Source organism: Lycium ferocissimum, chromosome 12 (genome assembly GCF_029784015.1).
Source record: "Lycium ferocissimum isolate CSIRO_LF1 chromosome 12, AGI_CSIRO_Lferr_CH_V1, whole genome shotgun sequence".
Lineage (NCBI taxonomy): Eukaryota > Viridiplantae > Streptophyta > Magnoliopsida > Solanales > Solanaceae > Lycium > Lycium ferocissimum.
This window is the reverse complement of record NC_081353.1, coordinates 37,674,046-37,695,925: the sequence shown is the minus strand read 5'-3', so window position 1 is coordinate 37,695,925 and position 21,880 is coordinate 37,674,046. Positions and strand designations below refer to the sequence as shown.

Here is a 21,880-nt window from a genome sequence, read left to right as displayed (position 1 = left end):
TTTAAATTTCTGAAAATATTATCATTTTTTTGCGCGGATTGCCCTTCTTTTGGGGTGGTCTTTAAATTTTACCCCTCATATTTGTGGTCTTTAAATTATGCCTTCGTATTCTTTGGTCTTTAATTTTTGCCCTTCGCGTTGCAACTCGAGCGTTCACGTAGAAATCGTGAGGCTGCGGGTTCGAACCCCGTAAATTAAAGCAAAAATTAAAAAAATTGCAAAGACGCAAGCTTTGGGTCGCGTGTATGCGGACCCGCATACACTTTGTTAAGGAATTACCAATGTTATGTTGGATGCGGCGTATTTCATGCTTTTGTAAGCCGGACTTGGCGTAAGTGTCGTGTCCGGCGCATAACTTTGGTAATTCCGCAACTAAAGTTTATACTGATCGGACATCTTTGTAATTGGTCAAACTTTTTAATGGACAAACTTTTAGTTTCAACCAAAAGTTTTACTAGTTATGTCTTATAGGGGAGGTTTTAGTTAAGACACGATTAAAAGTATCTTTCATAAGCATGCTTAAAAGTATATCTTATAAGGCGGAAGCTTTCTTAACGTAACTAAAAATTTGCCTTATAAGACAAAGTCTATGTCTTAAGGAAAAGTTATGCCTTAAGGAAATAGGGCATACTTTTTATGCCTTAACTAAAGATATCTGTAGATAAAGCGTAACTAGGAAAAAACTTTTCTAAGGCTTTAAAAGTTTGTCCATTAAAAGTTTGTCCATAAGTATTCTATGGGATCAAGGCATAAACTTGTGAAGGAATTATAAAATTATGCTTAACCGACATACTTATGCCAAGTACGCATTAAGGCATCGGTATGCGTGATCCGGCATAACTTGGTAATTCCTTAACGAGTGTATGCCGGGGGAGCATAGCGAAATTTAAACTCGGTCTTGCGGATTTTTTTAAATTTTTAACTGAATGGGAGTTCGAACTTGAAACCCATGGGTTTTAGCCAAAGGGCAAAATTTAAAGATTTCAAATATGAGAGGAAAAATTTAAAGACCACCCCAAAAGAAGGGCAATTAATTGCCCAAATATTATTATGAAATTTCCGACTACAGTAGTTGGAAATCTTAATTTTCTGCAAAATAATTTTTTGAATTTTCCGACTACTGTAGTCGAAATTTCCCAATCTTTTTACGGCAAATTGCTATTTTATTAGCTGCACCTGCTTGCAAACACAATACTATAGAACCTAAGAATTCAACCAAACAACTATAACGGTTAAAGCAACGACTCAAACATGAAGAAGTAGTCTAAACATTTGAAACATCCAATCAAACATCACGTTCGAAATAGTTTAAACATCCCAAACCAACAACTACATGAAACTTAAAGTCTAAAAAGTCTAAAAGTCACAATAAAAGCCAATAACCAGCAACTACAATCTAATTGTCATCGGAAGTTTCACACTTTTGCTTCAGCTCTGCAATTCGGCTTTGCATCGCTTCCATTTCTTCCGTATTTTGCGAAGTAGAAGCATTAGACAACAACGGCGAAGGACTAGATGAGGAACGCAGAACTCCAAGCCCGTAGACTCTACCTTTGCTGGGACCACCTGCCACCTGTGTCCACATTGAAGTCATATCCGCAGGCGATGGTCGGAATGCGGTACCATCCTCTGAAGCAGGCTGGGTCTGACGTCAATCTTCCAAACCTTTTTGAAATCCTTCCTGAAGTAATATAAATACATTTTCTTATATTACTTACACTAAAGGCAATGAAGGCTGGAGAAATTAAATGTGTTTCTTGTGTTTGACAAAAGAAATATCAAGTAGAAGAGCTAAAAATAAGCAACATGCATTTTTAAAATATACCAGTAGATAAATAAATAAATAAATAAATAAGTAGCATTACACATTACATAAACACAACTACAATTCAATCAATTCAAATAGCATTTATTATAGTCCTATATTTTCAGGAATAGACTAACGGATTGAGCGTCGTTCTAGATACAAATCAGGACAGTATAACCGTGACCAGAGCACTTAGCGAAGCCAACACAGTATGCAATTTAATTTCAAAATGCTTTTGCATTCTTATATGTGACACTGTTAAAAGTCTACGTAATCTAAATGGTCATTGGTTTCAAGATTGGGACCAAAGGGAAGAATCGCATGTAAAGGCCAAGAAGAAAACACAAAAATAGAAACCAGGCTGGAAACATTGGAGGCTCAACTTGACAGCTTGGAACATAGATTGGGAAAGGACATTTAGGTTCTTGATTAGATCGAGAGCTCTCTCTTAATATCTTCTCCTGCTAATTTGTAGTATAATCCTTCAGTCATGTACTTTGCATTTCTTCAAAGTTACAAAATTGTGTATATACAATATGTAGTTCAACTATACAATTTATGATGTAGTAGATTCCTCCATTTATTCATAGGTTTCAGCACACACAGTAGCCCACAAATTATGTTTTAAACGTCTGATCACTCACACTAATGCATGGTTCTAATACAATTATAGCCACTGCAAAATTAGCACAAATCTAAGATTAGCTTAGCTAGCTTATTCAGGAAGTCAAATCCCATCTTGATATTCCAACAAAATCTGCAAACCCAATTTCAAAAAACCACATTAGAAGTTTACACCCCCATAAAACTTTTCTTACTATATTGTGAACAACGGAAGCAAAGGGATGAACTTCGAGGATATATGCGCATTCGAACAGGGTAAGAGACAACAGAGAAGGCCAATGATCAAAGCAAGCTAGAAAATATGAAACTTGATGGAGAAAATGAAGATTCAGAACATTTGAGCAGAGCAAGATAAATGGGAAAGTGAAGAGATAATGAGTTGGATGTTCAACTACACAGTGAAAGGACATGTTGATGAGGTTATTCTGTCAAAAGTCAATTATGCCCTCAAAATAAAATTAAACACCATGAAGCAGCCATGTCGATCTTGAGTCTCAACTGGCTCTTCTATAACAGTAAAAAATAATATTAAAAAATAATAGATACTAACATGAAGTGATTAGTTAATATCACTTAGTTAAGACAGGCGGAATAGTTGTACCTGTTTGATTTTGTTAAAGGATTGATCTTTTGAATTTGTAAAATATAGTAGGAGGGTTAAAGAGAAGAGGGGAATTTCAGTTCTTCTTTCCAGAATCTGTGCATATAAGTGTGCATTCCTATTTTCTGAAAGGAAGTGTTGTAATTTTTTTTTTTTTTTTTTTTTTTTTGAAACCGGTAAAGTTTTGTAATCATTTTTTAGTGGTTAAGTGTTTATGAGTCGAGTAGTAGCCTAATGCCCCAAAGTTTAATTTCAAATTAAGTTCAAAATCTTACATATGTCTCCTTAGCACGTGGCTCAACCAACCTTCACTTGTACCGTCCTCCTCCTTCTAATGTGTCTCCTCGAAGACCTCAAAAAGAGGCACAGCCTCTCCCCCGTTTAACTTTCGCTGCAAAATTAAGAGTTGGATAAAAGTTTAATCGTATTTAGATAATTTAAATGAAGGAAAATTAATTGGCTAAATTACCAATCTTCGTTGGTGGCCTGCGAAACTCATGGAACCTCCGGTGTGCAACGAACCACCCTTTTGAGGTTTCGGGCATTATACAAGTGTTCATTAATCCGCAAAGATACTTTCTTCTTGAAATGGCATTTATTTCATTTTCATAACAAGGCTTCCATGTACACTTTGTCTGCAAAATACTAATATCATTAGAAGAAAACACATTTTTTAAAAACTTATATCATTAAGACCTTCGTCATAGACAAATTAATGTTACAGCTTCCTCCCCGGAATGGGCCAAAGGACAACAGAAAAGCAAGTTCATGAAGCATGAATGTTAAAAGGAATTCTTAAAACTGACAAACAGCAGGCTGCAACAATTGAAAAATTATGTGCAATATCAATTATTCTATCAGAAAGTGGATTTTCGTTTCTTTTAAGAAACCATATTCAGTGATGGCTCCAACTAAAAAAAGCAAAAGGAGCATATCTAAACTTTCTGATTTTTAGATAACATGAGAAAACCATTTTTTTTAAAACATCCACTGTGTTTTCCCTCTGGAGTAAAATCATAAATCCACAACATGCCAAATTCATGCATTTAAAAGCACTGAATCAAGTATTACATAAATACACTCTGTCTGCCATGTACCTTAAACTGAGTCCACATTAGCATTCTAACATCGTATGGAAAGTCCTTGTATCCACCCCAAGCATCACGGAAAAATGGTTCAAATGATGCTATAATCATATTCCCGGCATATGAGGGAATGAACCTGCATTAAAATTAAACCATCTTAATTTTTGTACTTTCAACGAATTAAGGAAAATCATAAGGATTACTTACCCTTCACCAGACACTTCATCTTCACCGTTTCAACAATAAACGGGGATATAGGTTTGATATAAACATGTCCATGTATAAATATAAAGCTAAGAACTTCCAGTGCATTTCTTAATTAACCAACTTAAATTGAAAGAACCTCCATCTACCTTTAAGTTTTCAAACTTTTAGTCTATTCTTCCAGTTAAATGAGGTTTCATCAGAATAGCTAATAGCTGCAAGGAAATGGGTGCTAATTTATGTAGGCTGAGTTAATCCTTTTACGAAGCAAAAGGGTTTCCTAAAGTAACTGTCTTATTCCAGCTCTGCTTCAGCAACAGCGCCTATTGAGTATTGAACTGAGACAGAGAGAAAACCAGTATACATCCTTCACAACTTATGTCATTAAATCAAATTGAAGGTCAATAGGCTAAGAGTTATATTCTCTTATATTTTGGACAGAATACTACTAAGACTAAAAGAGTGTATTCAACATGTAGATATTCATTCTCAGCTAGTCCTAATTTCAACCTAATGTCTTGACAAAGAATTCAATAACAAGAGTTCTAAAGTTACAACAAGTTCTACTAACAACTTTTAGCGAATTCAATAGGCTAAGAGTTTAATTTCATCAAGCAATGAGTCGATGTTTAATCCTATAGGCATGATTTCTACTAATTACTTTTAGCGAAAAGCTTGAAAGTTTTTACTTGTAAAACAGAACCATGTTCTTATCCTTTACACAATACCTAAGATGAGGTAAAATTGATAAATTAAACTTATATTCATGAGCCATGTGGATTAAACACATTTTCGCCTTAAAGATTTGAAGAACAAAAATATAGATGTGTTTATTTAAAAGCTGTAACATCTTATGAGTATGCTATCTAAATGCAAATTGAATATGTATTGAGATACACACCCCATATTCATGCTCTACAAACAAACAGAACATATTGATCCACTAATTAAAATATTAATTATTGGATTAAAAACTCAGACCACATGACATAAAAGCATAATCTTAAGAAGCCATAAAGTTATCTCATAAAGATAAAACATACGAGATGAAACCCTAGCAGTATTTCCAAAACAGATCATAAATGAATTGATTTCGCTCACAGTAGGTGAAGCAAAGCAGTATTTAAATGAATCGCTTCACTCTCACCTGATTGACCACAAAAGACACTCACATACAAATAAGCTACCACCATTAGTTAATTGCTCGAAAACAATAAGGAGCACTACAGGTTTATTTAACAATTTCAAGGACCATGTATCTAGGGTATCACAATGCAATAAGAACTGCAGAGTTCATTTGAAGAAGCAAAATCTAGGGCATTACAAAACTCATTACTGTACTAATAAACTCGATAAAAATGAATTCAACCAAAACAAGTCGAATCAAATATAGGATTAATTCATAGAATCTAAAGAGATCAACGTGATTCACAACTATCAAAGAAAAAACGAAGCAAAATACCAGAGATGATGACTACGGTAATGAGTTTACAGTAAAATCAGAAACACAATAGCAGTTTTCAGTTATTTGAAGCAAATAAATGAAGTGAAAATTGAGCGGATAATTAAATATAGCTAAAAACCATCAATTTTAGGGAGAAATTAGAATTATGAAATGCAGCTAAAATCTTAGGTAGAATTATCAAATATACCGAAGAGAAAGTAAAACCAAGCTCTAACAATTAAACGAACCATCAATTTGCTCGGAGAGGAAGTGAAACTCTTATTAGAGTGTGGAGAGGAGAAATGTTTTAAAGACCTAACAGTGCTCCGAATGTTTTAAAGAGATAACCTTTTTAATTATTTTTAACTTCCCGACTACTGCTGTTGGGATAATAAATATAATTTTAACTATTTTTTTACATATATATTCCGACTACGACTATCAGAATATTAATAATATTTTTAATTAATTATTTTTCAAAATATTTCGACTACAGTAGTCAGATAGTCATCGTATTTTTAATTAAATTTTTAAAGGTGTTCCAACTACAGTTGTCGGGATGTTTGGTCAAAATTATGTTGACTATTTTTATATGACTCGTCCGACTACGGTAGTCGGAATATTTCATTCCTGAAATTTCCTGCCAGACATTACATTGCAGTGGTCGGAAGTGGTGTTGGATAAATATTTTCAAAAAAAAAAAAAAAACATAAAAATTGAATTATCCGACTACAGTAGTCGGAAAATTGCGACTGATTTTTTGTAGTCAGAATTGGTAGTCGGAGAAAGACAATTTTCTGGTAGTGTAATCTATAGTTACAAACTTACAATAATTCGAACACACTAGAAATACAACACAAAAAGATATCACTTAGAAGAATGAACTTAGGAACATTTCAGCTTAAGTAGCTACTGGTTAAGTCAGATTACAACTAAGTTGCAATAACTTTTTTATTTTTGTGTGTGAACACACCTGAAGAATTTTCTCCTTTCTCCCTCTCAAATGTGAGGCTCATTGTTTATGGATATAACTTGTAACTTGGTTTAATAACATTATGCTGAAGGCAGCAGGACTCCTTAATCAGTAACAGACACATTAGATAATCAGAGGCTAATCTAGTTTATACTCAAAGAGAGCACCCGGTATGGGGAATAAGTCTCGTGTGTTTCCTTTACACAGCGAGAACTTATAACTCTCTATACATTTTTTTCTTTCTTTTCACAGATTCTTTGTAAATAAATTTTTCATGAAGGATTTATATAAAGGCAAACCTAGGCGTATACTCATTTCAATAACTGATATCGGTTAGCTGGGAAGGAACAAACAGAAAAATATTCATGATTTTTCAAAAACCTAAGCTATTCTATAGAGAATGTGGAGGTGTTAAAGCAAAAAAGAGAAACAAAAAGGTTAGTAGGATGTAGATACCTCTATCGCATTACCTGGATACCCTGATAAGACCGCTATCCATAGTATCAAAACAAAGAGCCATGGGGTTGACCCCTGGTTTGATATCTCTAGAGCTTCTTGAAAAAGTACTAAACTAAAAGAAAATATGGAGCAAACTCAATAGAGTAATTAAGATCACAAGCGTATGTATGGTCAATGTAGTGTGGAAGCATATCTTAGAGCATTTGGCTGGTTCTTGCTATTCAGAAACATGATAGAGTTGCTGAGACAAGGCTGTGAGATTTGAGGGAACGTTTTCTCACATGAGTCCCACGTGCACAGATGACAATGTTAAATAATAGACAATTGTTAGGAAGGGACCAAGACTGCACTAATATTCAAATATGAAGGAGTATTAGTGATCTACGCAAGAAAAAGACAGATGATTCTGAATCTGTTTTAACTTCACTTTAGGTTTTGTACCAATGGAGATAGATGCCCTGTCAATTCAAATTAAAACAGGGAGCTACGTCTAAAAACTTTCGTATAAATATGTGGTAACCATGGATAGGCATAAAGAAAGGCTCGTTTGTACGATATAGGCATTTTACAAAGGCACCATCCTCTCTTTTTTTCTACAATCTTTCTGAACAAGCAAGAACGCCTCCAGGACTCAGTAAATAAACCATAGGTAAAGTAACTTCAAATTATGTAAACATAGTAAGTTTGTCCCTTTTTAACCCAAGCAGATAACTTTATATCTTGGTTAATCAATGGTTACAATAATTCGAGGACACCAGAAATACAACACAGAAGAATATCATTTAAAAGAACGAACATAAAAAACCTTTGATTTAAGGTAGCTACCCGTTAAGTCAGCTAAAAACTAAGTTCCAAAACAAATTAAAAAGTACCTGTTAATCTTCAGGAGTAGCTGCATTAGAACAATGAGGTTGCAACTAAGTTCTAAAAAATCTCTTTACAAAGTCGGAAAAGTTCTCATGAGTAATAGCACTTTAGCGTTTCCACAAGTAATGTCTTGCCAAAATCGAATTGGTGCTATGATTTTTTAACAGATTTGATGAAATTACAGCATTAGATTTACGAAGTTCTTTTCCCATATGTTAAATCGGGGAAAAGAAGAGTAACAACAACATACCCAGTCGAATCCCACAATGTGGGGTCTAGGGAGCAAACCTTACCCCCACCTTGGAAGGTAGAGACGCAGTTTCTGAGAGACCATCGGCTCAAAACGAAAAAAAAAAAAAAAAAAGAGTGAATGATACGCATAAACAAATCAAAGAATGCAGAAATGAGAAAATAAGAGCAAGAAAAGAAGAAAGTGAAGAAACAGCAATGAGACAAGACTCAAGACATATAAGCAAGATAAAGAGACTCCTACTAGGGGAAAAGAAGAGTGTTGAAGGCAAAACAAAAAAAAAACAAAAAAAAAGAGTTACTTTTGTCACATATTTGGTGAATTCTGACTTCTACTGTTTACTACTCCGCCAGATCAAAAAAGAAGTCCGATGAAATTTTTTAACTGGATCAAAAAAGATCCACTTAAAAAATCACGAAAGAATTAACTTTATTTTTCCATATTTATTTTATTAAGCATCATATGATCAAATCCTAACGCTTATTTAATTAGGATGATTTAATCAAATTACCTATTTTGTTATGGGGTTATATTTTCAAGGAGTGTACAAATGTTTAAGTGGACTCTTTTTTTGATCCGGAGGGAGTAATGGATTTGTGATTAATGAGATGCTTCGACAAATCCATATAGCTCAGCCGAACAAAACAGTGAATAGCTTAACCAATTCGGTATAAAGCTGACCCGGCGAGTACTTTTTCAAGCTTGTTGGCATATTCAACAATAGGGAAAAACAAAAAGATGGTGAAAATTTCAATACTTTCAAGTAGATTTAAACATGGTTTCCCCAAAATTTCTTCCATCCTAATGCTGATTAAAAGCAAAAGAGAAGGATGAAGTAAAAGAAGAAATGAACTGGTGGAGTAGTAATGACGGAAGTGCCCTCGATGAAGCAGCCATGTTCACCCTATCGCCTCTTGTATATTTTGGTAGTAGATAAGCAAAGTAATACTCTCCTCTCATACGGTTTTCTGTCATTGATTAATTCTCTCCGATTAAAAAAAACTATCCAGTTAGCCACATGCACACGAAAATACTAATTAAGTTAGGTAAAAATAGATAATTTAACTAAATTATCTGTAATTAAATAGATTGGAATTTGGCCACTTAACTCTTAATAAGAATAAATTGAAAATAAGATTTAATTCTTTCTTTTGATAAGTGTATACTTTTTTTGAATCTAAAAATTAAATGCTAAGAATTACTAAATGATACAGTAGGTTTTAATCTAGCAATGTTGTGAACAATATTTGCTAACAATAGCGCATAGCTTTGGCCAACATGAGTAGTAATAATGATGGCGTATTTAATTTTTCATGTCGACCACCATTTAAGAATGTTAAATGATTAAATTACTAAAAAGGGTTTTAAGGTTATGAGTCAAAACTTTTTTTCATAAGCGATGTCACCATTTAAAGTAATGAGCAAATGATTAAATTACTAAAAAGGGTTTTAAGGTTATGAGTCAAAACTTTCTAAAGCGATGTCACCATTTAAAGTAATGAGCAAATGATTAAATTACTAAAAAGGGTTTTAAGATTATGAGTCAAAACTTTCTAACCAATTGTGGCCCGGGGCTTTAAGTACTAGTTCCTTTTTTATTAAATGAAAGTGTCAGAGAACAAAAAATGTAAATGGAAATGTAAGAGAACAAAAAATGAAGCTGAGCAGGTTCGAACTCGCGACCTTCTCACATAGAAGTTGATGCGCTAACCCCTAGGCCAATGCACTGTAATGTATAGAGGCACTGTCCTTTATGATTTCTACTTCTATTTTCGTTTTATTAATTATGTATATATGTATGTCTAGTAACAAAAATCGACGAAGCAGTGTCACATGACACCCTCAGGTCAAGGTAAATCCGCCCCTGTGAGTAGGCTCACTTTGGCACAAACTCCACAAATGTGATAATAGCTAAGAAAGTTCAATTAAGCTTTCGGCAGTGGTAACGAAGCTTTTGGGTCGAGCATTTTAGTGTTGGTTAATTATTTCTCTCGCATGATGCCACGTGGCTTCTCCCGTTATATACGCAATTTTGTACTTAGGGGCTAAAATAGCCAAAATGTATAATGTGATTTGCCACAATAAACAAACAAAGTAGAAAAGATATCCAACTTTTTCGTATTATTAATCATTAGTTTTCCCCTTACCATTACTCAATAAATTGTAGAGGGGGATTAATGTGATGAAAAGGAGAGTAGTATTATAGCTTGTTTGGCCAAGCTTCTAAAATTAACTTATTTTGAAAAGTGTTTTTCGAAAAAGTACTTTTGGCAAAAAACAGTTTGTGTTTGACCAATTCATTTTAAAAGCACTTTTGAGCAGCAATTAATATTTGGCCAAACTTTAAAAAAGTGTTTATAAGTGTATTTTTCTCAAAAGTACTTTTCAAAAAAAATACTTTTGGGCAAAGGCTATTTTTTTAGCTTCTAAAAAACTGCTTCTGCTACTCTCTAGAAGCACTTATTTTCTCACAAAAGCTTGGTCAGCCGCCTCACCTTTTTTAAAACAAGCACTTATTAGAAATAATAAGTATTTTTTGGGGAAAAATAAGCTTGGCCAAACAAGCTATCAAATTGAGATCAAACAATAAATAAGAATAGCTTAGTTGGGAAAAAAAAATCATGATAAGTAAAATGAACCCGAGGGAGTAGATACGAGTGAAATTGAAAAGAAACAAAATTTCTCTCATGACACGGAATTCTTTCCTTCCTCCCTTTTTTTTTTTACTTTACTTGTTTTAAATTCCACTCTTTAAATGGTGGGAAAAGGTAGGATATGATATTGATGACGAGAAGGAAGATAATACGAAGTTGCCCATAAGTTGCATTGGCAGATGGTTAGGAATGTTGAAGACAAAAGGTAACATTTTCACTTTTTTATTACTTTACTAAAAAAAGTCATCAATTAATTTTGCTGAGTTTTCTCTTTTTTTCACACCTTTATTCATTCCTTTCTTCTCTATTTCACTCTTTAGTTTCTCATTCCAATACTTGAAAACGTACAATTTTATGACTTAAAATAGAAAGATCATAAGAAATTTACCAATAAAGAAGTTTGCTTTTGTACTAGTTTATAGTCTAAACAAGTCGTACAGACGCTTAGTACATGTTTCTAGACGTCGAGGGCACCTCTAAAGGATGGGGGATTTTATAGTCAACACTCGAATGATTTAATCCTCAAATAAGAATGTCAAGTTTTTAAAATTTCAAACCTCAAATGTTCTAGGTGAAGTTAAAGAGTCAGAGAAGAAACAAAAAAAATAAAAGGGTAAAATATCAAAGAAACTTACATTTGCAACTAAATAAAAGATCGGGTGACAAATTCTTGCTTTAATTTCCTTCTACTTTCCTTTTAATTCCCTCTTCATCTGTTTTCTTCCATCTTTCCACTCTTTAATTTCTTACAAATGATGGAAAAGTAGTAATAGCCCATAAAGTATGTTGTTCAGTAGTATGACAAAAAGCAAGATGATACAAAGTTGTATTGGCAGATGAAGAAAAAGGTTAATCTTTCATTCCTTCCTTTTTTACTCATTTTATTGTGTTTGGTACCAAGTTGAAAAACTCCTTCCTACTAATTTAATGCATTTTAACTGGAGCTTTGCCTCTATTTAGCCTATGATTCCTCACATTTTTCATTTGCTAGTGATATGCACAGCCCTACCAATTATGGAACTATAGAGAATACAAGTAAGAAAACCTTGAGACTTCATAACAAATTCAATCTCGTTGCCAATATTTAGAGTTATAGATAAGCTTACAAAGTCGCTAAGGAGTTTGGTCATCTAAGAAACAAAAGAAAGTCTTATTACATGTTTAACATTTATGAGGTGATGAGGTGGCATACCACAAAATTTTACTAATGACGGGTGTTTTTGGTCGTAAAATATAACTCAGGTTAAGTGATACTCCTTCCTGATAAAAAGGAGTGTCCACTTACCTATGTACACACTCTTAAGAAAATACTAAATTCTAGATAAAAATATGTAATTTGACTAAAACTATTCTTAGTTAGATAGGTATTGAAATTTGATCACATAACATTTAATAGGGGTCAATCTGAAAAAATAAGGTTAATTTTTTCTTAATTTGTGGACACTCTTTTTTATTGACATATTTCTATATTTAGAATCTATTTAACTTTATGAGATAATTTCTGTGCTTTACAACTATCTAAGGCTTATTTTGGATCACACATTTCTAAAGTCTTTCTTTTATTTCTTAAATTTCGTGTTAAGTTAAATTAAGATAATTTTTTTGGGACGGAGGAAGTGTTACTATATTAAAAGCAAAGGATAAATCCGACCCGTTTCTCTTTAATTGATTATTTGTAGAATCCGCGTGTTAACCTCTCATGCCACCGAAATCTTTCATTTGTTTTTTTCACTTTACTAATGTTGCATTCCCTTTTCATTTGTGTTTTTCCCTCTTTTAATTTTGAAAAATGGTGGTGCACGTACGATTTAATGAACAAAAGGAAGATGATACGAAGAAAATTCCCCACACTAAAATGAAAAAGGTAAAAGTAGTGCTCTGTGAATTCCCTGTTAGTCTTCAAAAATGATGAACTACATTTCCCTTTTGAACCGAAGAAAATACCCAAAACCTTCGTGAAATGAGTAAATTAATTTCTGGTGAACTTTTGAAAGCTATAGAAGAGTCTAGACTTGGTATTATTATATTTTCCAAATTGATGTGCATCCTCAATATGATGTTTAGGTTAAATCTGTATTTGGTATTGCCTAGTAATCAATGAAATGGATTGAGAACCACGAGAAATCAGTTAAGCCTTCTTGCCAATTTCAGTACTCTTTAATTTCTCACAATAATAAAGGAGGTAGGGTATGACTTGAAATAGGAAGATAACAAGAAGCTTCTCTTAAAAGGCTAGAAACAGGTGAAGTCTTGCTTTATGACTTTAGCTTTGCCTCTTTTTTGACTAATGGCCAATTAATCAAGTCTCCTTACCTGGAATAAGTGAAAAAGGCTAATCAAAGGCAACATCACTTGTCTGTTACAATTGTGCATGAAAAGAAATACTTCTTTTTGAGATATATCCGACAGAATTAGGATACTCTTGGTCCAAACTCTATAACTATATTTAAAAATTTATTTATATATATATATATATATATATATATATATATATATACCGAATTCATGTTGTATATTTGAAAGAGATTGACCTCCTTGCCTCTCTCATGGTACACTCCTCTTCCCGCCGAGCCCCCTTTCTCCTTGGTCCACATAGACAAAATGTAGGACTGATGCCAACATATATATATATATATATATATATATATATAATCAGTGGCGGATCTAGGATATTCTCTGAGGGGATTTGAAAAATAAAAATATTGTGTCTGAGGCTTGAAATTGGAACCTCAAGGTGAATTTTGAACCACCTAAATCACTGAACCAACCCCTACTCTTGTGTTTAGGGTGTTCAAATATATGTACATAAAACATATAAAATATCTCATATATGTTGTAATTTTTTATCGAGGATGTTCGGGTAAACACCCTCAATGGGTTTTAGATCCGCCCCTGCCTCCAATAATAGCTCATTTTGAATTTGTAAATGTGAAAAAGGATAATAACATTTTTGGTCCTTAAATTATTAATAAATTCTCGCTTTTTTAATCTATGTGATGCTAGTTGTAAAATTCCGTCCGTGCACCTGCCCAAACACAGGTGAAAATGTTGAAATTGATGGTTAACTCTATGAATTTTGAATTGGTAAATATAAAATAACCTTTTCGAGTGTGTGATTTTCAAATCATTTAAGCTAATATTTGCAAATTATACGTACTCCTACATATATACTATTAGCTTAAACTTAATTTAGTTATCCTTTGAAAATCATATTTTGACTCTATAAATATTTCTGGCTGTCTTAAAGATACTACTAAAATTTAAAAGTATAAATAAGTTTGTTGATATTGGAGTAATACATGGAAAATGTTTTTATGATATTAGCAATACTATGCTTGTATGTTTACACAGTAAATGACTAAATGAATTACTACTACTCCCTCTGTTTCATAATAAGTGTCATCTTAACCAAAAACACATATATTAAGAAACCAACAATGCAATGTGAAGTTTATCAAATTACCCCTATATAATAAAAATAAATTATTTTTACCTCTTGATTAAAATATGCACAAGTAGTTAAAAACTTTCGATATCGAATCCAACAATACCAAGTTATTATGTGATTTTTCCAATCATCATTTAGATGCTACTTTATTGTCCACGGGTAGAATTGGGAAAAATAGTCAATTATGTCTTCATTTTCTAAGGTAACACTTATTATGAGATAATTTTTTTGGCTAAAATGACACTTATTATGAAATGGAGGGAGTATTAAAATGATGACGCGACATACATAGCACGTGGCACCAAAAAGCTAAGTCAAGATAAATGAAAAAGTTAAAAGGGCCTCACAATCTCAGGAGTACCAGTACTAAAGCAGGCCAATACTACACTTTTAAGGCACGACAATAAGAAATTACTGAATGTGTCAAAGTCGTTGACTAAAAGGAGCAGTAAAACGAAATAAAATGTAGAAACTCAAAGGGTTTTTGCGTCAATTCACCGGCGGACCCATAGCTCCCCTCTTGGCCGCTTATATAAAGGTAGTAATACGTCTTAGCATATTCAACTCTTTTTGAAAACTACTATACAATTTTAAATAATGATTTTTATATATAGCTCTTAAGACTTTAGACAGTATTATCATAAACTTTCTTTGAATTAATTTTCATTTCCAACTTCCAACATGTCTCCAACTCTCTTATCTGCATTATTTCTTTGTCTACATTTACGAAATCACAAACTTTATTAATATACTTGACGTTGATCGAGATTTTTCGAAGCAAAGTGAGATGAGACCCAAAACAGAAGCAAAGAGCTTGTTGGGCTCTTTGGAGAGAAATCCGGCGTGATTGGGAGAGAAAGGTTGAATTAGGCACCCACTAAGTAATAAAACTCTAATTACATTTAAAACATAAAAAGTTACTGTGAGTAATGAATACACCCTCCGTTAACTCCACCAGCCATTAGTTCTGTCGTTAGATATTTTGAATAAAATAATGCCTATAACATTACTGTGAAATACGTTTATTCTAATTTTGTAAATTTTCAAAAAATTGTATTATTTTCGTCAATTGATTTAAATAATGCACCAGATGTTTAATCCTGGGTGCGTGAGAGGGGAGGTAAATGTCCCACATCGCTCACCCAATGGATGCTGTTTCCTCCTCGAAGCATTTTTATAGGTTGAGTTTAACGCCATTAACATTTTCCTCAATTATAATAATAAAGGAAAATGTGTAAACCCCTTTTCCCCGTCAATCTTTTCATTAAAAAAAATAAAAAAAAACTCGTTCAGACTTTGTATCGTAAGGTAATGGACAGTACTGTTAAACGCATAGTAAATAATAAACAAAGGTATGCGTATAAAAAGATTTGTTCTTTAGAGATTTCTTTCGTTTTTAAGTTGAACGCATTGGTTGAATTTTAATTTATGCAAGAAAGTGCATTACTTGGGATTTGGGACTATTAAATTATTTATGTTTCTTGTTTTTCCAGAAGAGGTCATTACTGGAAAAATGTGAATCACATGAGATTCGATGGGAACCAAAAATGGATTCATAACTGAGATTTTGATTCATTAATTATTGTGTATGTTGCAGTTGATTTTCCCCTTTCTCAGTTGACTTATTAATGTTTTATATATTCTGTCACATAATTAACCATGGATAGAAAATGAGATTAAACTAGCCATGAGGCCACGGGAATTCAAACGTGTGACATTTGTGTTCGAAATATCGACTTTTGTCACTATTTTCTCCTATTTTCATATGTACAGTCATACAGATAGTGTAATGAAATTTTCATTATCAATCTAGAAAACCAGTTGTAACATGCATGTTAATTACTTAGGGCATGGGTAGAGCTACAGTTTTTTACTGTGTTTAAAAATTTATTTAATATGTATAAATAATGGGTGAAAATCATTTATGCCCCCCAACTTTGCTTTAAAAATCAAACTCCCCCTCAACTTTGAACAATAGTCATTCTCCCCCCATTATTCTAACTGACTCTTACATTCTCAACTTTTGTCTTCTTCTTTTTTTACTTTTTAAAATCAAGATATTCTTCCTTTTTTTAATCTATGTAACAAATTTCCTATAAAAAATAAATATTGTCTTCTGGGTGAAAAAAAGTGAGAAATATTAATTGAGTATATAAGATAATAATGTTTTATTATGAAATAAATTAGCAGATTAATAACAATAAATTTTATTAATAACAATCAAAACTCTAATATCTATTTATAAAACTGAAAAAAACAGGTAATAATAGCTTTATAACTATATTTTAATGCAACTAATACAAAGAAAAAATACAATAGAGACAAATTCTTAAAAATTGTTTATTTATTTTTATGGACAATAGAGAATAAGAGAGACGTTAAATTCAATTACACATAGACATGCTTGAACATACACATATTTAATGCATATGTAGAAATAATTTATAAATATCACTACTATACTTTGGTAATAAAATTTTCAGTTTATATATATATATATATATATATATATATTGAGATAACAATTATAAAAAATAACATTAGAATTCGTGACAAATTCATAAAAGTATTATTCCACTTAATACGTTAATGAACTTAAATTAATTTATAAATACCTAAGTTACAAAATAAATATTACATATAATATAAAAATGTTTTATATAAATAGAGGATTGAAAATAACAAGGATGAAATAGACATTACATAGGATAAAGGGGAGAATGACTATTGTTGAAAGTTGAAAGGGAGTTTGATTTTTAAAGCAAAGTTTAGGGGTGATATATATATATATATATATATATATATATATATATATATATATATATATATATATATATCACTAGATACGGCCCGTGCGCGCACGGGCCCAATATATATTTATAATTTTATTTCTATGCAATTATAAAAAGATTGATATATTCTACAACATTTCTTGAAAGTCACATATTTAAAGATAGAAATTTTGGTAGCACGGGTTCAATAATTTGTGCCATGATTTTATTTCTTGTTTCGGTTTATATGACTTTATTTAAGAAAAAGGCTAATAGACATTTTTTAAACTACGCATTAATCAAATTTAAGCCGAGAATTTCAAAACTTATTGAATTTTTACTTCTAAATACGGAAACATCATTTGAACTACCATTCCTCTAGGCTAAAACGTAAAACTTTTTATACATATGGTGATTATGTATATTGTGTCATATAACATGGGCATAGATGCGGTATAAGATTTCTATCCTTTTTTTTTAGTTAAAAGTATGTACTAATAAATTATTTTGGCTATTATGGTGCTCCGTATATAATTAGAAACTTAAGACATTGAAAAATGCCTTTTGAGAATGTAATACCCATCTTAATTTCTTTTTAGGATATTAAACAAGATGCGCAATAAACATCCGAGTAATTTATTTTATCAGTTATAACAATATTCAATTAATTTGATTATAGAATTACAGTTGGTGAGGTAAGATATCACCCATGGAACTACAAAATGTAATCAATTGTAATAGTAACTTTTAAAAAATGAAGCTCGATAATAATATATTTAGAACTAATTTTGAAAAATTAATCCTTACCCGTGCTTTTTGAAAAATTAATCCTTACCCGTGCTTTTTGAAAAATTAATCCTTACTTGTACTTTCTCTGTCTATTGAATATTAATACTACAAGAGTACTAAAAAAGCTATGGAGATTGGAGGGAGAGATAAGTAAGAGAGCGCACATTAAAATTTAATAAATACTTTTTTTAAATTATTCAAAAATCTCGCAAATGAAATACGAGCGCGTAGTATAAATCTAATCGAATGAATCCACCATTATTAACTTAATGATATCTTAATTATATGGATATTTTCGATTTTTTAATATGAGGTCATATTTTTTTTTAATATTCTTTATTTTTTAATATGCATGTCCACATTTTTTTTAATATTACTTATTTTTTAATATGGGGTCCATATTTTTTTTAATATTGCTTGAATTTTTAATATGGGGTCCACAATTTTTTTTTATTTTTTATATTGCTTTATTTTTTTTTTTATTTTAACATGAGTTAGAGGTAGACGACGAAACCACCTCCAAACTCATGCTTTTAATATAGTAGAAATTTATCTAACTCGTGGATCTAGGATATTCTCTGAGGCGGTTCGAAAAATAAAAATGTAGTGCTTGAGGCTTGAACTTGGAACCTCAAGGTGAATTTTGAACCACTTAAACCACTGAACCAACCCTACTCTTGTGTTCAGGGTGTTCAAATATATGTACATAAAACATGTAAAAATATCTTATATATATAGTGTAATTTTTTTCGAGGGTGTTCGGTTAAACACCCTCAATGGGCTGTAGATCCGCCCCTGCCTCCAATAATAGCTCGCTTTGAATTTAGGAGGTGATGAAGTGGAATATTTTCTGTCAAATGAAATTAAAAATAAACCCAACTCTTTCTGAGAGAACTATTCATGTATTGATATAGCACTCTTAAGAAGTAAATAGAAAAAGCATGCCCCACCAATTATGAAACGATGGAGAATACAAGTACGAAAACCCTGAGACTTCATAATAAATTCAATCTCGTTGCTGATATTTAGAGTTATAGTCTTATGGATAAGCTTACAAAGTTGCTAAGGAGTTTGGCCATCTAAGAAACAAAAGAAAGTCTTATTACATGTGTAACATTTAGGAGGTGATGAGGTTGCATGTCACAAAATTTTACTAGTGAAAGGTGTTTTTGGTCGTAAAATATAACAGAGGTTAAATGACACTCCCTCCGAATCAAAAAGATCCCTCCGGATCAAAAAGAGTGTCCACTTATCTATTTACACCCTCTTAATAAAATACTAACTTCTAGATAAAAATATGTAATTTGATTAAACTATTCCTAATTAGATAAGTATTTAGATTTGATCACATAACACTTAATAGGAAAAAATATGAAAAAATAAGGTTAATTCTTTCTTAATTTGTGGACACTCTTTTTTATCCGAAGAGAGTAATGATTATTACTGTACTAAAAGCAAAGGATAAATTCGACCCGTTTCTGTTTAATTGATTAGTTAGTTGTAGAATCCGCGTGTTAAGATCCTCTCATGCCACGGAAATCTTTCATTTGTTTTTTTCACTTTACTAATTTTGCATTCCCTTTTCATTTGTGTTTTCCTCTCTTTTAATTTTGAAAAAGGGTAGCGTACGTACGTTTTAATGAACAAAAGGAAGATGTTATGAAGAAAATTCCCCACACTGAAGTGAAAAAGGTAAAAGTATTGCTCTTTATTAAGGGTCCGGAACAAAAATGATGCAAAAAAAATTTTTTTTAACCAAAATACCCCAACAAAAAAAAATGTTACCAATATATCTTTAGCGCAGATTTTACCGCGCTAAATCACTTAACGTAATCTGCCGTTAGTGCTTTAAGCGCAGAAATATCAAAGGGCGCTAAAGGGACTTTTTCGTAGCCTATAGCGCAGTATTTTATCGCGCTATAGCGGTGCCATTTTCCAAAACTTGACCTATTTACACTCTCTCTTACGTAGTTTAGCCGTATATTAATCATGCTTTGAGACTCCTAACTTCAATATTTTATATAGAACCCTACTTATATTTGTACAATTAATAAGATGCGCTCAATACATAAAGAATACGCAATACTTTGGATTGTTGTTTTAGTGGTTGAAAAGCTTTCGAAGTCCTTTTTTGTTCGAAGACTTGTAGTCATTAGCTTTACGTTATTTATCTTTTAGGGTTTCGTCTTATTTTTAAATTAATGCTTAACTTTATTTTGAACGTGTCGGCTTTTTTTTTTTTTTTTTTTATCAATTTAGGATGTGAAACTATAAATAATAATAAAAACTAAGATAATATGTATAAATATGCAAAAAATATATTATATTTACGATAAATTGTACAACACTAATGTATATACACTATCGAGGATGGGTCCCACATGTAGTATGCGGAGACTATCCCTAGGCCCAAGGCTCATGCCATCCCCACCGCCCTCGCCATCGTCTCCATCGTCCTTCTTCCTCTTAATAACCTGGACGCTCCAAGTCATGATCATCTCCTCTTCCCTCCGTGCGCCCTTGACTAGAACGTGCTTCTTCGGGATCCGTTCCCCGCCGGCACGCTCAGAACCTCAGGCTGAGCTAGGTCTGGAGACTCAACCACTTCCTCGTCTGGAGTCGCTACCTCAGGCGCCGAAGGATGAACCTAAAAAGTATATAATAATTAGTACCATTTCTTATTTATATTGAATACATTAACGTTATTTATTTAATCAAACCTGTGTGTCAACGGGCGCCTGAGTAGGCTCCTGAGATGGGTCTGTAGGCTCCTCAGATGGGGGTGGTGGTGAATATGAGGTAGTCTCCTGGACGAGATGCTGTTCGAAGTCCAAGTAAAGGTTATAAAAATTAAATAAATATTTACCTTATATTGAATAAAAGTAGTTTTAAGTAAAAAAAAAACTTACATGCGCCTCGCAGTCTCACGAGAAGACACCTCTGCCTCTAAAAGTCGACTGTAATGCTCCCGAGTGGGTCGCCATGCGGACCCGCCGGCGTCGAATCCTAAAATATCAAAATAACGAAATAATAAGTAACATACATATTTAAAATAAGTACTTTAAATAATAAAATATATATATTAAATATTGACCTTATGTTGAATAAAAGAAATTGTAATAAAAAGCTTACCTGTGGCTCAGGGTCATATGGGAAGACACCGCCGGCTCGATGGACCCATGAGAAAACGCCTGAGTGGGTGGCTCTGGTGGACCCGCTGGTGCCGAATCCTAAAATATAAAATAATAATGAGTAACATATATATATATATATATATATATATATATATATATATATTTAAATAAATAATTTAAATGAACAAATAAGCATTTTAAATACTAATAGGGATAAAAAACTCATCGAAGTCAAGAATCTCGGGTCCCTCTAAATTCCTCACAAAGCCGCTCATCGGGCCTAATGAAGCGCGTAACGCCGCTCAATCAACGTTATCACGCTCCTCCATGTATGCATTCTCGGCTCTACGTGATGACGACCCGGTATCTCGGCAAGCAAGAGCGCCGGCGTAAACGCAGCGAGTCCCAGTGTGAGTCGCCGCCACCGCCCGGAACGGCCATGGGATGGACTAGACCGTGAACGCCCTCTGGAATGGGATAGGCCTCATCCGCCTCATCTACCAGATGGTGTCCTCCACCACCAGGTCCTCTGGCAGCACCACCGCGGCCTCTACGCTCACGGCGTCCCCCGGCAGCACGGCGTCCTCTGGGCCAGCACGGCCGCCTCCTTCGGGAGCACCCGGCTCCTCCTCCCCGGCGTCGCTCGATAGTCGGCCCCTCCTCCGAATAGGCTCCTCCCCGCGCCTAATCTCGCCCGCCCGCCGGATACCATCCTCTCGCTATCCGTACCATCTCCGCCGCAAGCCCCGCAAGCTCGGTAAGGCATATGC

General features: G+C 33.1%; 1 long non-coding RNA gene across 3 annotated transcripts; it reads right to left on the bottom strand.

Annotated features, from left to right (window-relative positions):
* Positions 1–1,252: 1,252 nt before the first annotated feature.
* Positions 1,253–9,126, bottom strand: LOC132040948 (uncharacterized). 3 transcript variants are annotated; one of them, XR_009410820.1, is made up of 4 exons: positions 9,072–9,126; positions 4,130–4,659; positions 3,308–3,423; positions 1,253–1,681 (listed from the first exon to the last, which is right to left on the bottom strand). It is a non-coding gene; the product is annotated as an uncharacterized LOC132040948 (long non-coding RNA). The 3 variants fall into 3 exon arrangements; XR_009410821.1 differs by lacking the exon at positions 9,072–9,126 and having other exon boundaries at positions 4,130–4,253; positions 4,325–4,691; XR_009410819.1 differs by lacking the exons at positions 4,130–4,659; positions 9,072–9,126 and adding an exon at positions 3,502–4,108.
* Positions 9,127–21,880: the final 12,754 nt, after the last annotated feature.